The sequence below is a fragment of the Sceloporus occidentalis genome, unplaced genomic scaffold (genome assembly GCF_023333645.1).
Source record: "Sceloporus occidentalis isolate IW3139 unplaced genomic scaffold, rSceOcc1.0.p SCAF_22, whole genome shotgun sequence".
In the NCBI taxonomy this organism is placed as follows: domain Eukaryota; kingdom Metazoa; phylum Chordata; class Lepidosauria; order Squamata; family Phrynosomatidae; genus Sceloporus; species Sceloporus occidentalis.
The window spans coordinates 9,405,062-9,415,538 of NW_028317002.1; the positions used below are offsets into that span (position 1 = coordinate 9,405,062).

The 10,477-nt window shown below is 44.0% G+C and overlaps 7 non-coding genes across 7 annotated transcripts; 2 read left to right on the forward strand and 5 right to left on the reverse strand.

Annotated features, from left to right (window-relative positions):
• Window positions 1–214: 214 nt before the first annotated feature.
• TRNAS-AGA (transfer RNA serine (anticodon AGA)) lies at window positions 215–296 on the reverse strand. The gene has a single exon. It is a non-coding gene; the product is annotated as a tRNA-Ser (tRNA).
• A 106-nt stretch (window positions 297–402) lies between these two features.
• TRNAS-CGA (transfer RNA serine (anticodon CGA)) lies at window positions 403–484 on the reverse strand. The gene has a single exon. It is a non-coding gene; the product is annotated as a tRNA-Ser (tRNA).
• Window positions 485–1,390: 906 nt separating this feature from the next.
• TRNAS-AGA (transfer RNA serine (anticodon AGA)) lies at window positions 1,391–1,472 on the reverse strand. Its single transcript has one exon. It is a non-coding gene; the product is annotated as a tRNA-Ser (tRNA).
• Window positions 1,473–1,578: 106 nt separating this feature from the next.
• TRNAS-CGA (transfer RNA serine (anticodon CGA)) lies at window positions 1,579–1,660 on the reverse strand. Its single transcript has one exon. It is a non-coding gene; the product is annotated as a tRNA-Ser (tRNA).
• A 494-nt stretch (window positions 1,661–2,154) lies between these two features.
• On the reverse strand, window positions 2,155–2,236 carry TRNAA-AGC (transfer RNA alanine (anticodon AGC)). The gene has a single exon. It is a non-coding gene; the product is annotated as a tRNA-Ala (tRNA).
• Window positions 2,237–3,279: 1,043 nt separating this feature from the next.
• Window positions 3,280–3,361, forward strand: TRNAS-UGA (transfer RNA serine (anticodon UGA)). Its single transcript has one exon. It is a non-coding gene; the product is annotated as a tRNA-Ser (tRNA).
• Window positions 3,362–3,707: 346 nt separating this feature from the next.
• TRNAS-AGA (transfer RNA serine (anticodon AGA)) lies at window positions 3,708–3,789 on the forward strand. Its single transcript has one exon. It is a non-coding gene; the product is annotated as a tRNA-Ser (tRNA).
• The last annotated feature ends 6,688 nt before the right edge of the window (window positions 3,790–10,477 follow it).

A 10,477-nucleotide genomic window follows, 5' to 3' on the forward strand; every position in this document is an offset into this window, starting at 1 on the left:
TCCTGCCTCAAGTGCTTAGTTCAATAGGATTTTCAAGTGGGGAGTTTCAGAGTGTGCTTCCTGTGTAAGGGTATCTTACTCAGTGTGAGTAATGGCGGTTTATTTATGATTAATATGACTGATTATACCGGAGTTGGGATTGCCGATAACGATCCTTTTTATGCGTTGAGTGTGTGGTATGTTTATGAACTGTTCTCTGCTGAATAAAATGCATCGTAGTCGGCAGGATTCAAACCTGCACGGGGTGACCCCAATGGATTTCTAGTCCATCGACTTAACCACTCGGCCACGACTACTTTACAACGTTGGCTGTTGATGATTCACCAATCACCCCTTTCTCTATTCACCAGCTGTCTTTAGCGGGGTTTCAGGGATTGTATTTCCAGATAATATAAAATGCATCGTAGTCGGTAGGATTTGAACCTACGCGGGGTGTCCCCAAAGGATTTCGAGTCCATCGCCTTAACCACTCGGCCACGACTACCTTACAACATAACTTATGTAATGAAAAGATCTCAAGGAAGATCTAAAGGGGTAGTAGAAGTATTATTAAACACTCATCTACAGACACGCCAGAAAACTTGTTTTTCCATCAGAAATCTTATGGTGCTTACACAACCACAAGGAATTCTGGGTAGGCACATGCAAATAAGGTAACAATCATCACCTTTGCCTCTATATCCAATTTAAGTGGAAGGGTTTTCCATCACCTTTACCCACCATAACTTATGTAATGAAAAATCTAAAGAGAATAGATTCAACCTTCCTGCCTCAAGTGGTTCGTTCAAGTGGGGAGTTTCAGAGTGTGCTTCCTGTGCCAGGGTGTCTGCCTCAGAGTGAGTAATGGCAGTTTTTTTATGATTAATGTGATTGATTATACCTGAGTTGGGATTGCCAATAACGATCCTTTTTATGCGTTGAGTGTGTGGTATGTTTATGAACTGTTCTCTGCTGAATAAAATGCATCGTAGTCGGCAGGATTCGAGCATGCACGGGTAGACCCCAAAGGATTTCAAGTCCATCGCCTTAACCACTAAAATCATGGGTTTTGATGATGCACCAATGTACACCTTTCCCTATTCACCAGCTGTCTCAAACGGGGTTTCAGGGATTGTATTTCCAGCTAATATAAAATGCATAAAATTATGGGTTTTCCATCACCTTTAGATTCAACCTTCCTGCCTCAAGTGCTTAGTTCAATAGGATTTTCAAGTGGGGAGTTTCAGAGTGTGCTTCCTGTGTAAGGGTATCTTACTCAGTGTGAGTAATGGCGGTTTATTTATGATTAATATGACTGATTATACCGGAGTTGGGATTGCCGATAACGATCCTTTTTATGCGTTGAGTGTGTGGTATGTTTATGAACTGTTCTCTGCTGAATAAAATGCATCGTAGTCGGCAGGATTCAAACCTGCACGGGGTGACCCCAATGGATTTCTAGTCCATCGACTTAACCACTCGGCCACGACTACTTTACAACGTTGGCTGTTGATGATTCACCAATCATCCCTTTCTCTATTCACCAGCTGTCTTTAGCGGGGTTTCAGGGATTGTATTTCCAGATAATATAAAATGCATCGTAGTCGGTAGGATTTGAACCTACGCGGGGTGTCCCCAAAGGATTTCGAGTCCATCGCCTTAACCACTCGGCCACGACTACCTTACAACATAACTTATGTAATGAAAAGATCTCAAGGAAGATCTAAAGGGGTAGTAGAAGTATTATTAAACACTCATCTACAGACACGCCAGAAAACTTGTTTTTCCATCAGAAATCTTATGGTGCTTACACAACCACAAGGAATTCTGGGTAGGCACATGCAAATAAGGTAACAATCATCACCTTTGCCTCTATATCCAATTTAAGTGGAAGGGTTTTCCATCACCTTTACCCACCATAACTTATGTAATGAAAAATCTAAAGAGAATAGACTCAACCTTCCTGCCTCAAGTGCTTAGTTCCATAGGGTTTTCAAGTGGGGAGTTTCAGAGTGTGCTTCCTGGGTCAGAGAATCTTCCTCTGTGTGAGAAACAGCATTTTATTTATGATTAACATGATTGATTATACCAGAGTTGGGATTGCCAATAACTATCCTTTTTATGCGTTGATTGTGTGGTACATTTATGAACTGTTTTCTGCTGAACAGAATTCATTGTAGTCGGCAGGATTCGAACCTGCGTGGGGAGATCCCAATGGATTGCTAGTCCATCGCCTTAACCACTTGGCCACGACTACTTTACAATGCTGGGTGTTGATGATTCACCAATGTACACCTTTCCCTATTCACCAGCTGTCTGTAGCGGGTTTCAGGGATTGTATTTCCAGATAATATAAAATGCAACGTAGTCGGCAGGATTTCAACCTACGCGGGGTGCCCCCAATGGATTTCTAGTCCATCACCTTAAACACTCGGCCATGACTACCTTACAACATAACTTATGTAATGAAAAGATCTAAAGGGGTAGTAGAAGTATTATTAAACACTCATCTACAGACACGCCAGAAAGCTTGTTTTTCTCTCAGAAATCTTATTGTGCTTACACAACCACAAGGAATTCTGGGTAGGCACATGCAAATAAGTTTGATTGTTGATGATTCAAGAATGTACACCTTTCCCTATTCACCAGCTGTCAGCAGCGGGGTTTCAGGGATTTTATTTCCAGACAATATAAAATGCATCGTAGTCGGCAGGATTCAAACCTGTGTGGGGAGACCCCAATGCAAACGATGCATTTTATATTATCTGGAAATAAAATCCCTGAAACCCCCCTTCTGACAGCTGGTGAATAGGGAAAGGTGTACACTTGAAGAGCCTGTTGAACGAACCACTTGAGGCAGGAAGGTTGAATCTATTCTCTTTAGATTTTTCATTACATAAGACTAAAAATCCATTGGGGTCTCCCTACGCAGGTTCGAATCCTGACGACTACGATGAATTCTGTTCAGCAGAAAACAGTTCATAAACGTACCACACAATCAACGCATAAAAAGGATCATTATTGGCAATCCCAACTCCGGTATAATCAATCATATTAATCATAAATAAACTGCCATTTCTCACACAGAGGAACATTCCCTGACACAGGAAGCACGCTCTTAAACTCCCCACTTGAAAATCCTATTGAACTAAGCACTTGAGGCAGGAAGGTTCAATCTAAAGGTGATGGAAAACCCATCATTTTATATTAGCTGGAAATAAAATCCCTGAAACCCTGCTCGGTACAGCTGGTGAATAGGGAATGGTTGCATGGTGCATCATCAACTCCCATCGCTGTGAAGTAGTCGTGGCCGAGTGGTTAAGGCGATGGACTTGAAATCCATTGGGGTTAGCCCGCGCAGGTTCAAATCCTGCTGACTACGATGCATTTTATTCAGCAGAGAACTCCCCACTTGAAAATCCTATTGAACTATGCACTTGAGGCAAGAAGGTTGAATCTATTCTCTTTAGATTTTTCATTACATAAGTTATGGTGGGTAAAGGTGATGGAAAACCCTTCCACTTAAATTGGATATAGAGGCAAAGGTGATGATTGTTACCTTATTTGTATGTACCTACCCAGAATTCCTTGTGGTTGTGTAAGCACCATAAGATTTCTGAGGGAAAAACAAGCTTTCTGGCGTGTCTGTAGATGAGTGTTTAATAATACTTCTACTACCCCTTTAGATCTTCCTTGAGATCTTTTCATTACATAAGTTATGTTGTAAGGTAGTCGTGGCCGAGTGATTAAGGTGATGGACTAGAAATCCATTGGGGACACCCTGTGTAGGTTCAAATCCCACCGACTACGATGCATTTTATACCTTTTATTCCCAGCTGGTGAATAGGGAAAGCTGTACATTGTTGAATCATCAACAATCAACAGAATTCATGGACACTGGGGCATACTGCTGAACACGGTCAAACTTTTTTTTTTATTTTTTTTATTTGCTTTCTCCAGTTCCCACTCCTGTGTAATTAAAAATTCTAAATCATCTCTCAGTCCTAGTGCAACTGGGAGATCAAATTCCCATAAGTGAGTTTTGAGACTGAGTGCAAAAACATGGGGAAAATCATCAGAAACTGAACCCCTGTATCCACACACACACGTCTCTACAAGGCCTGGGCCCATAGTCGATAGGGAGGAGGCTGGCTCTCAGGCCTCTCAAGGGGCCCCAGTGATGTCCCCCACAAAAATAAATATTTAAACTCTTTGAGGTAAAAGTAAGTAATACAGTTACATCCATAGTTCTAAATACATGAAAGCAGATAGTATGTGTTCTTTTGGGGAGGAGGAAAAATAAAAGGGATGGCCTTAAAAGGAAATATGGTACCACAATATATTAAAAAGATACGTATGTCCATCAACAAAAAACAGACTTTCTAAATTGTTTAATGTAGCGGGTTGTTACGGACCGGGTGATCAGGTCTGTTAGGAGCCCAGGTGCAGGGGATACGAGGGGCTCTGTCTGTACCCCACGATGCATGATGGGTTGGAGTTGTTACAGACAGGTGCAGGAAATAAATCACAGACAGAAGATGCTGATAATCGTTGCATTGCAGATGATGGTACAACATATAAACAAGGAAAGTCTCTTGGCTGGAAGCCCTCGGGATGGGGCACACACACACACACGGCAGGAAGCCCTCGGGATGGGGCGCACACACACACGGCAGGAAGCCCTCGGGATGGGGCACACACACACGGCAGGAAGCCCTCGGGATGGGGCACACACACACACACGGCAGGAAGCCCTCGGGATGGGGCACACACACACACACGGCAGGAAGCCCTCGGGATGGGGCACACACGACAGGTAAGCCCACTTGCAAGGCACTCAGCTGTGGAGTCCACTTGTGGGTCGCTGGCCGTAACTCAGGAGCAGATCAGGAACCAAACAGGCAGTCCTAAAAACATCAATGTCGAGGCCCAGACTGAAGGGCTGGGCAGGTTTATATAGGTTGTGATAACCAGGAAACAAAGTGCACCTGGACATGGCAATCAGGTCTGAGTGCAGCTGGACTTGATAATCACTCTGAGTGCTTCAGAGTGGCAAGGGCGGCCACTAGTGGCTGGAAACGTGAAACAAGTAGCACAAAGTTTAAACAAGTCCACAACTACCTTGAACTGAGTACAGCAGGAATGAACAGTTTATTATTGTAAAACATAGACTGATATAGCCATAGAACCTTATTAACATAAATTAACATTGATAAACAGGTACACATAGACAACCAAACCTTTAATCCCGTTTAGCTACTGAATCTCCCCCGACAGCCATCCTGTTAATGGGATTAGTCAACACAATGGAGTTCCTGCCTGTTTGGCAGCCAGACTGGAGCCATCTCTGAGTACCTTGGGGCCTTGTATGACAGGTCATTCTGTCACATTCAATGTCCATCCAACCGGCCAGGAATAATAACTTTTTTATATTGGTCTATATGGTTTGGACGACCACACCCAAATCCTGGTTTAGTGGTCAGATTTTCCATATATCTAATCTCGTAGCGCCCAGAATTTTAAAAAAAATCGCAAAGGTCCACCCACTCTCCCCAACCCACATAATTAAAGTACCTATCATGCCAAGACTACCCTATAGGAAAAATGTTTTACTAGTAAATATTAATTCACATGTAAACTATTTTTCATATTTAATAAAAACTATGATTGAGAAAAGTTATTTACCATTGCTTCCCCAGACTCGTTCCTTGTACTTCAGACTCCCTGGTGTCTAGTGGGGCAACCGGTGGACTCTGCACAATGCGCGCAGACAACCTCCACTGCTGCCGGCACTTTCTCTGAGCGCCGGCGTAACGTGACCTTCCATCATAGAAGCCCCGGCGGAAGTGCCGGCAGCAGCGGAGTTTGTCTGCGCGCATTGCACAGAGAGGAGAATCCAGGTCTCCTGCAGCGCTGCGGGGGATCTGGATCTTAGTCTTATAGTGAGACCTCTATTTGAGGTCTGATTATAAGACGGCCTTGAATATTTGCTCGAATATTTGCTCTGAAAAAACCTCATCTTATAATCGAGCAAATATGGTAATATAAATCCTGGGTCTTGCAATACACATTATGTATATACACACATACATTATATATAGACACCCAACAAATGTACCCAAAAGTGAGTACACCCCTAAGTGGAAATGTCCAAATTGGGCCCAATTAGCCATTTCCCTCCCTGGTGTCATGTGACTCGTTAGTGTTACAAGATCTCAGGTGTGAATGGGGAGCAGGTGTTTTACATTTGGTGTTATCGCTCTCACAGTCTCACAGATGGTGTCAAGCGTGTGCGGCGGCAACCAGGTGAGGAGTACAAACACAATTGCGTCTTGCCTACAGTTAAGCATGGTGGTGGGATTGTCATGGTCTGGGCCTAAATGAGTGCTGCCGGCACTGGGGAGCTACAGTTCATTGAGGGAACCATGAATGCCAACATGTACTGTTCCCTTCGGAGACTGGGCCGCAGGGCAGTATTCCAACATATTAACGACCCCAAACACACCTCCAAGACGACCACTGTCTTACTAAACAAGCTGAGGGCAGTAGCGTATCTAACAGGGGGCGGTCCGCCCCAGGTGCTGCTCACCAGGGGGGTGCCACCATGCCGGCACCCCTCCAGAGATGGACAGTAATGTCTGCTGCTAGAGGAGCAGGCTCAATTGGGGAGATCAAGGATCTCCCTCCAACCAGCTTAAAGTCAACCAAGAGAGCGGGAGGTCTCTTAATGCAGACCTCTGATCCTGCTCACTTGCGATGCGCGCGGCGACTGATGCTGTGCGTCGGGATTTGATGTCATATCCCTGTGCACAACACTGAAGCCGCGACCACCGCCTTCCCCGCCCACTGCACCGGAAAGGACACAAATGAAGAAGAGCCAAGAGGAGGAGGGTCAGTGACAGAGAAAAGGTAGGAAAACATTCGGTGAGAGTGGATTAGTAAGTGTGTGAGAGTGATGGGTGTTATGCTGTAGTTTATGCTGAATGTTTGTGAATGATAGCATGGAGGTGTAAGTGTGGCATAGAGAGGCTGTAATCACATTCCTATCGTGCCCAGGTTCCAGCATGTACTGGCTGCCTGGGCATGATAGGAGTGTGATTGCTGTTAGCAATTATATATACATATATTTATATTGTTGTTGATTTTTTTATCCAATTTTGGTGTGTTAGCCACACTTTTATTAAAAGTAAGCAACAAACCAAAATTGTGACAGAAAAATCCATTAACCATATCAGGGGCGTACCTAGAGTATTTGGCACCTGGGGCGGATCCTGTATGTGGCACCCCCCCCCACACACGCACACTTTTTAAAAGTGCATAGCTTCTATCTTTATACTGGTGCAGACACTGAAGGTGGTATCATTATATACTGAGGCAGAGATTGACGGTGGTGCAGCATAACACCTATCGCTATATACTGAGGCAGACATTGACAGTGGTACAGCATAACACCTATCACTATATACTGAGGCAGACATTGACGGTTGTACAGCATAACACCTACCACTATATACTGAAGCAGACAATGACAGTGGGACAGCATAACACCTATCACTATATACAGAGGCAGACATTGACGGCGGTATAGCGTAATCCCTATCACTATACATTGAGCCAGACAATAACAATAGTGCAGCATAACTCCTATCACTATATACTAAGCCAAACATTGATGTGGTGTAGGCCTACCACTTCACTGTCTGGCTTAGTAGTAGGGATGCACCAAAACGAATTCTGGACTGAAACTGAAAATGCAGCATTTACCTGTCCGAAACGAATATGACTCCCCACCATAAAAAAAAAAATCTCACTTTTATTTAAAGGTAAGTAAAACACCAAAATAGGACAAAAAAATTAAGCAACAATATTAATACATATATATGATTGTTAACAGCAATCACACTCCTATCATGCCCAGGCATACCCAGATTCCAGCATGTACTAACTGACTTGGCATGATAGGAGTATGATTGCTAACATTAATGCATTCTCACAAACTCATTAATTATATCCCTCATTCAGACAATTCATCCATTCTCTCACTCATTCTCACAATGCTTTCACACATTAATTTATTCTCCCACTCATTCTCACTGTTTATTTATTCCAATATACTTTCTACCCCCCCATCTCACTGTCTACCCCCCTCCCTTCTCACTTTAACTGAATGCTTTCCTACCTTTCCTCTGTTTCTTTTCACCTTTCAGCAGTCAGCTCTTCTTCACTCTTCTTCTGTTTTCTTCCGTCTTCCGCGGTGGGCGCGGCTTCAGTGTTGTGCACCGGGATCTGACAACAAACCCCGGCGCACAGCAGCAGTTGCCGCGCACGTCGCAAGGGAGCGGTATCGGAGGTCTTCAACAGACCTCAGGCTCCCTTGAGTGATTTGAAGCCGGTTAAAGGGAGATCCTTGATCTCCCCAACCGAGCCTGCTCCTCCAGCGGCGGACATTACTGTCCGTCTCTGGAGGGGTGCCCGGTGCCGGCAAGTTGGCACCCCCCATGATGAGCGGCACCTGGTGCGGACCGCCCACCCCCCCCGCCCCCGCTAGGTACGCTACTGAACCATATTAATATATATATATATGATTGCTAACAGAGATCACACTCCTATCATGCTAATTCAGCCAGTACATGTTGGAACCTGGGTATGCCTGGGCATGACAGGATTGTGAATGCTGTTAACAATATATATACATTGGTTTTTTTGTCTAATTTTGGTGTGTTACTTTTTAAAAAAGTGTTTTGGGTTTTTTTTTAAAGGTGGGGGGGTCATTTTTGGTTTCAGCCAAGTGAATGCTGTATTTTCGGTTTCAGACCAGGATTTTCATTTGGGTGCATCCCTACTATATACAATGTCTGCCTCAGTATATAGTGATAACTGTAATCCTATACCACCGTCAATGTTTGCCTCAGTATATGATAACAGTTATCCTATACCACCGTCAATGTTTGCCTTAGTATATAATGATAACAGTTATGCTGTACCACCGTCAATGTTTGCCTCAGTATATAGTGATAGCAGTTATGCTGTACCACCGTCAATGCTTGCCTTAGTATATAATGATAGCAGTTATGCTGTCCCCCCGTCAATGTCTGCCTCAGTATATAATGATAACAGTTATGCTGTAGACCCGTCAATGTCTGCCTCAGTATATAATGATAATAGTTATGCTGTACCCCTGTCAATATTTGCCTAACGATAGAAGCTATGCAGTTTTAAAGTGTGTGTTTGGGGAGGTGCCACAAACAGGATCTGCCCCAGGTGCCAAATACTCTAGCTACGCCCCTGGCTGAGGATAAAGGTTATGGACTGGCCAAGCATGTCTCCAGACCTAAACCCTTTTGAGCATCTGTGGGGCATACTCAAACGGAAGGTGGGGAAGCACAAGGTCTCTAACATCCACCAGTTCCGTGATGTCGTCATGGAGGAGCGGAAGAGGACTCCAGTGGCAACCTGTAAAGCTCTGGTGAACTCCATGCCCAAGAGGGTTAAGGCAGTGCTGGAAAATAATGGTGGCCACACAAAATATTGACACTTTGGGACCAATTTGGACATTTACACTTAGGGGTGTACTCACTTTTGTTGCTAAGGTTTAGACATAAATGGTTTTGTGAGTTATTTTGAGGGGACAGCAAATTTACACTGTTATACAGGCTGTACCACTCACTACTTTACATTGTAGCAGAGTGTCATTGCTTCAGTGTTGTCACATTAAAAGATATAATAAAATATTTACAAAAATGTGAAGGGTGTCCTCTCTTTTGTGAGATACTGTACATTCAATCATTACACACAAGTAAATTCAGAGAATTAACTCCTCTATTACCAGATATTACCACACAGTCACACAGACAAACACAGTCACATACACACAGTCAAATACACATACCCGGTGATGGCTGCAGCTTACACTGAGCTTGGTGTGAATGAGAGACTTATCGGGAGAGGCTTCTGAACTCTCAGTCAATCAGGGGAGTTGAAAAGTCTCTCCTGATTGGCTGAGACCTCCTTCACTGCAATGCATTGTCCTGGATTGACACTGCCCGGGACTTAAAGTCCCACTGCAGGACTTTCACTGGCAATCCAGGACATGTGGTCACCCTAGTCACAGAACCAATGAGCCCATTTGGGCATGACGTATCAGGTACGTCACCAGGGTTAAAAGGGCCATAACGGCTTGGAACCAAAATAGAACACTTGGTAGTTTTGCAGCAGTTGGGTAACATTTGGCACTCGAAGTGCTGTTACTACATTTGTTATGATGTCAAGCCAACCAAATGGATTGCTAAGAATAACGAGCTGTACATTCCATAGCAGCCGCAGTACCATACCATAATAATAAAAAAGCTAACCTTTTGCACTGCAATTGTTGAATAACCACTTACCCACTCCCCTGACTACCAGGTGTTTTTTTCTGTTATCTATATCTAGTTAATCCTAAACAGTCTATTGCTTGTCCTTCTGCTACTGCTGCTCCAGTCCCCCCCCCCCCATACTA